Source organism: Echinops telfairi, unplaced genomic scaffold (assembly GCF_000313985.2).
Source record: "Echinops telfairi isolate 266 unplaced genomic scaffold, ASM31398v2 ScPeMD7_7;HRSCAF=31, whole genome shotgun sequence".
Classification (NCBI taxonomy): domain Eukaryota; kingdom Metazoa; phylum Chordata; class Mammalia; order Afrosoricida; family Tenrecidae; genus Echinops; species Echinops telfairi.
Window position 1 is genome coordinate 23,457,929 of NW_022103904.1, and position 6,600 is coordinate 23,464,528.

The 6,600-nt window shown below is 45.3% G+C and overlaps 1 protein-coding gene across 1 annotated transcript in view; it reads right to left on the minus strand.

The window, feature by feature from the left end:
* ADAMTSL3 (ADAMTS like 3) overlaps positions 1 to 6,600 on the minus strand; it is a 411,606-nt gene that overhangs the window by 29,400 nt on the left and 375,606 nt on the right. The window lies entirely within an intron of this gene.

Here is a 6,600-nt window from a genome sequence, read left to right on the forward strand (position 1 = left end):
ACCCCATGATTGTCAGCGTAGAGCTGTGCTTCCTAAAATTCTCAATCGCTGATTTTCCAAACTAGATCAGTCTTTTCTTACAAGGCACCTCACCGTGGACGCCAATCTATAATCTTTCAGTTAGCAACTGCGCACATTATCGATCTGCACCACCCTAAGATGTCAACAACAATAAAAACAAGGAGCTCTGGTGGCGTAGAGGTGACACGCTGGGCTTCAATCACGTGGTCGGCACTTCAAAATCACCCGCAGCTCCTCGGGAGTAAGACTGGCCTTTCTACTCCCCCAAACAGCTCGCGTCTCAGAAAGCCACAGCGAGTGGCCACGAGTCAGCACTGACCCACTCGATGACAGTGACTTTGGTTTTGGAAGCCCTCAACAAAGAGCCCTGGTGGTGTAGTGGGTTATATGTTGGGCTGCTAACTGCAAGGTCAACAGTTCGAAACCACCAGTCACTCCACTGGAGAAAGACTAGGCTTTCTACACCCATAAAGTTACAGTCTGGGAAACACACGGGGCAGATCTACTCTGTCGGGTCATGATGAGTTGGCAACGACTGAGTGGCAGTGCATGCGACTACAGATCTGCACGTTACAGTGGGAACAAATGCATCCCCCTCTACTCTGTGACACCGATTCTCACACCATTCCATTTTCACCAGAACCTGTCTGTCAACCAAAGGTGGGACAGTCTTGTACATTTCTTGGTAGCTCTATTCTGAGACACTTCATAGGCCCCCGTGATGCAGTGGTTAAAGTGCTCAGCTGTTCAGTGAAATATTGATGACTGGCATCTACCCGCGGCTCTGTGGGAGAAAGATGTGCCAGTCAGCTTCTGGAAAGACTTACCACCTGTTGTCAGCGAAGACCACGTGGAAGCAGCACATTAGTTTGTGTGATCCAAAGATGGCAAGCAATAAAACCCAAGATAAGAGGCGGGAATTGTATTAGCAATTCCGTTTTGAGCATCCACTTCGTGGGAAGCTATGGATGACAGGGAAAGCCCCAGTCCAGCTGCAGAGTCCCCGCGGGACTAAACCTTCACTGAATTCCCTCAGATCATTGACCAGAGATGTCAACAGCAGTGTCCCCAGTCAGAGTGCATCAGAAAGTGAATTCAGGCAGATAAAGCTACGGTCAATTTTAACGTTTATCATTTGTTTTCCTTTTTGACGCATTTTTAATTTGTTCCAGTTTTTATTATTTTCTGCTTTCTTTCACATTGAGGTGTTTCTATATTCTATTGTGTTATGTTGTTGGGGTTTTATGGTATGAATTTCTCTATATGAAATCCAGGATAACTAAAATGATAGATATAATAACTAGATTAATAGCTTCTTATGTTTATGACAGGGTGAATTGGGGTGGGGAATAAGGAGTTAATTACAATGATTACAAAACCGAAGTAAATGTTATAAAATTGATTGTGGTGATGATCACACAGCTCTTCTTAATATATTCAAACCATTGAATTGTAAAAATAATTACAACTTCAGAAACTGTGTGAAACAGTTGTATTGTGACCTAGAGAGTTGTTGTGAGTTGGAATGAACTTGATGGCACTGGGTTTGGGCTTTAGTATCCTACCTTTTAGTATGATAGTAATCAGGACCATTAAAATATAGTCTAAAATACCTACCTATTGAACTTACATGCCAGTCATCTTACTGAACTCTTATTTCCCAGTCATTTTACTGAGCCCTATTATCTTGAATAGTTTTGTTTTTAATATTTTTAGGTAAACAATCTCCATAGAATGAGTTTTATCTCTTTCTCTTTAATAGTTACACCTCTGCTTTCTTTTTCTTGTTGATTTTATCACCTGGGGTTTCTAGAACAGTGGTTCTCAATCTGTGGCTCATGACCCCTTTGGGGGGTCAAAGAACCCTTTCACAGGGGTCTCCTCAGACCATCAGTTAACACATAAATATTTCACAATATATAATTACATATTGTTTTGTGATAAATCGCTATGCTTTAATTATGTTTAATTATGTTCAATTTGTAACAATGAAAATACATCCTGCATATCAGATATTTAAATTACAATTCACAACAGTAGCAAACTTACAGTGATGAAGTAGCAATGAAAATCATTTTATGGTTGGGGGTCACCACAACATGAGGAACTGTATCAAAGGGTCATGGCCTTAGGAAGGTTGAGAGGCATTAGGAAGGTTGAGAACAATGTTGACTCATCATCTTGATAAAAGAGACACTTGTCTTGTTTTCAGCTTTAATGATAATATTATTATTTCATCTTTAAGTGTGATGTTTTAAAGATTTTTAAGTTCCACAGTGTTTTAAGCAATGTTTTAAAAAGCCTTCCGCTAAATTCTCCAATGACATTGTTTCAATGTTTCCTTATCATTCCCTTTATAGTCCACGGTTCCCATGACTGAGGTCCACCTTAAGATTCATTTCTTTGTTGACAGTGGAGTACTTTTAGAGTATTTTCCCACAAAAACAGAGCGGTGTCTAGGAAAGACTATGAATCTTTGAATGCCCAAGATACAAAGACTCATAATCTGTCCTATCCACTGCTGTTTTTTCTTTTTTTTCCTCCTCTGCTCCCCACAAAGAACCAACAATCTGTAGCACTTCGCAGAATACAAGTGGCCTGTAAAACCTTGTTTGTGTGGCCCAGGTGGAATGGAATGCCTTGCGATAGACAGCCCTACACTCTACTACTCTTCACATAACCAGTAGGGGCTCTTGCTTCCTTTGCCTGTTGTTCCGCTTGCTTCTTTTAGTCTGTTCTGCTGGTCAGGAACGCAGGCTGCGTGGCTGTTGGGCTCTTCCCTGTCCACCACCCTGTCGTTCCTTGTTTGTTGCCTCTGCTTGGGTCTTCCTGCTGGAAGCTTTCCCCAGCTTGCCCCCATTGTAGCATTCACTTCATTTTACAGATGCCACTCATTTGAAGTTTCTTTCTTCTTGATATTACCTCTGAGGAATCAGGAGTGGAGTCAGAGTGGACGCCGAGCCCCTACACTGAGAACTTTCTAGACCAGGAGGAAGATTAATGCCAAGGAAACTGGGGCCCTCAGACGTTGAAAGGAAACAAGAACGCCCCCCAGAGCCAACAGAGAGAGTGAGTCTTCTGGAAGTTGGCACTCTGAATTTGGACTTACTGGCCTCGTGGGCTAGTTTCAGTCTAGCATTTAAAGATTATTTCTGTGCCCTGGCTGGCTGGGAAAGAAAAAAAAAAGATGATTTCTGGATATTAGATTCAGAGTTCCCCGAGAGTCAATGTATATAGTATGTCTGGTTTCCACAGGCGTGTGAAGCTCGGTCCCACACTTTTACTCCATTTGGTCTGTTGAGTCTTAGATCAAAACCTTCAGCAGTGGTTATCTGGGTACCATCCATTCTTCTAGTCTCATGGTAATGGAGGTAGTAGTTTATGAAGGCAGTTAAGCCTGTAGCCTTCTCTGATTCTTGGGTCTCCTTGGCTTCCCTCCTTGACCTTCCCACCGGAGACCTCACAATCTCTCCTTGCGGTCAGTTCACTGTCTTGCCTCTGCAGTTCCTCTCTCTTCCCATATTCTTTACTGTCTGGGATGTCCCTGCACTCTCCTGCAAGGGCTCCTGCGAAGCCTTTACGTGCCTTCGAGGCGGTCACCGACTGTGCCTGGCTTCTGTTAATTCCGCTGACGCGCTCACACTTACTGCATTATGCCATGATCCACAGTGGTTGCCTGTTCTTTCTGGGAGTTCTTGGTGGTCACAGCGTGCCACACAGCAAGCGTTTCACAGGGATTTGTTGAATTGGAAGTGTTCAGGCATTAGGGGAGGATTTGCCTTTGATGGCATCGCTTAACACAGGAGATCACCCGTCCTGAAGGCCTCATGAGACATATTTTGATGCATTTCTGCCCTTGGTGGGGTGCTATAGCATCATGTATCAAAATGAGAGGAGGCGGCATAGCTCGACTTAGGCGGGGCACGGCCTCCATTGCCCACAGCATTGCTTAGCTCGGAATAGCCCAGAGTGCCAGGCTCCCTCTGCCACCAAACTAGCTGAATGTCTGAGCTTCAGGAAATTCCCCCCGGGGGTGAACTCCTGTATTAGGGTGCATCTGGCAGCCAAGCCCACTTCACAAGTTCTGAAACGCAGAGCAAGGATAGTGGTGTGAATTCTTTATGGTGGAAACCAGGAGCTCATCTCTCATGAAGATTTTTAGCTTTGGAAACCCGGTGGAGCAGCTCTATCCTGTCTTATACGGTCACTATGAGGTGGAACTGACTTGACTGTAGTGGATAGAAATTGAGATAAGGGGACCATGGTGATGCAGCAGGTTAAGCACTGGACTGCTAACTGCAAGGCGGGCAATTCAACTCCACCAGCTGCTCTGAGAGAGGCTGTCTAAAAAGAACACACTTTCAAGATCTCTGAATTAGCACAAAATTGCAGGCAACAATGAGCTAATATCCTCCTACTGTACTGAGATTTTAAAAGGAGCCCAGGTAGCCTAGCAGTCTACACCCTTAGGTGCTAACCACAAGGTCAGCAGTTCGAACCCACTAGCAGCTCCAGGAGAAAGATGAGGCTTCCTACTTCCTGGCAGTAGCAGTTTTATTCTGTCCTATCGGGTCTCTAAGGGTCAGAATTGACATTCACCTCTGGAGCCCCAGTACAGTGCCTTACATACAGCAAAGACTCAAAGACTTGTTGAGGGTAACTGAGTAGAATAAAGCAGGGTTCAGAGACATATTTGCCAAATTAAAAAAAATACACGCATAAACAATGGTAATGTCTACAAAGAAGAAAAAAAATGAAACAGATCTACTCAGTCACAAGTAAAGCCAAAGTTGCCCTGAGAAGGGACGGCCCACACCAAGCAGAGGCTATGCGGACAGTCTTCTGCCAGCGGAGAGGTAGCATGTTGTCAAAGCCTTTGGGAAAGACCCTGGGTGATGTGGCTGGATGCTAAGACTGAGGCTATCTCTCAATCCTCAGATAAAATTGTTGGAGAGCTGATAAGGCCAATCTGTTGATACCATATTACTGGAGATGAGAAAGTACTTCAGTAACTGTTGAAAGGAATTTTATCCACGGCAAGTCCACTGGGCTTGTGTCTGGGGCACAGCATTGCTTGATCTTATCTCAGATTCTGCGGTGGGGACGGAGGCCTTCGGCTGCTTATGCCACTGTCTTCCTCCCTGTCTACCTTCACTCCTGGCCATCGAGTCTCATCGCGACCCTGTAGGACAGGGTGGACCTGCCCCTGTGAATGTCAGAGACTGTAATGCTCTCTGGGAGTAGAAAGCTCCATCTTTTTTTCCTGGGGAATGACCAGAGGTTTAGGACCTCTGACCTTGAGGATCACAGCCCAATGTGGAACCAATACACCACAAGGGTTGCTCCCTCTGAACCCGGATGTGGCATTATTGATGAATAGTCCCTTCACATCCCAAAAGAACAGGTCACGTATTGCCAAAACAGAGCAAAAGGACATGGTTATCTCAAGAGATGGAAATGCCTTGCTAGTCCTGCTACCCTGAGCACATGGACATAAGGCAGCCGAGAAGCATCAAGTCTTCCAGCAGCATCGAGGGATTGCCTGACACTGCAACTGGGAAGCGGCCTTGCTGACGTCAGCTATTCGCAATAACTCCATGTGAAGTTTGCCTACCCTGTCCTCTGTTTGCCTCCGAGCGTTCACACGGGCAACATCATTTGTTCATATTCCCCGGAGGTAATTAATGAATTAATGTTAGTTTAAATCTCCCGTTTCCATAGATGAGAGGAGACGGGGGTGGGGTGGGGTAGGGGAGTGGATATTTTGTGGGAAGCTGGAGGAAACAAAGAAATGAGCAAAACCATGTAAGTGTCATGCACATTACATGTTTATGTAATCAGGAACTAGCATTTTAGAGCCATAATAACTTCAAGTAGGCCAAGGATTTTATAGAGTGGAACATTGCATAGGCCTTTCAAGGATGAAGGAAATTTGTTCTGAAGCAGTGACTATTTTAAAGACACCCCGAGGAACAGACTCACTGCTACACGTCTTCACAGCCCCTCAGAATCGGAACATTTTCCCTGCCCTCCACCCTCCACCGTTTGCCTCCCAAACAATGTCAACATTGTGGGAACAATTTTGAATCTACAAGTCTTGGGGGAGATGGCCTGTCTTTGAAGCTAGACAAATAGGTTTACACGAGTGCTGACATTTTATGGCTGCTCTAAGTGAGCACACATTTGATGTTCTGGAAGCCCTTAAAGAGGAGTGATCTGCAGAATCCTGTCTGGATTTCCTCCGGCCTCCTCAGCTCTGGGGGAGAACGTTCACATGTACAGTAGGGGCTCCAGTTGCTGGAGGCTGAAGTCACCTTCTTCCCTCAGCATGGGCGGAGTGTGGCTCCATCTCTCCTTCTACCCTTATCAACTCGTCCAAGTTCTGTTGGCTTTGCTGAAATTCCTTGTATGACTAAGATACGACTATCTGGGTGACCTCCGTATCAACCCAGGCTTCCTAAGGCTGAGATGTGTGTTTAATTGTCACCGACCCTGTGAGTTTCAGGGTTGGGAAATTACAGAACCTTCTGGCAATGTTCAGGGGCTCACAGCACACTGCCTTGGTCTCGCTGCCTGTGG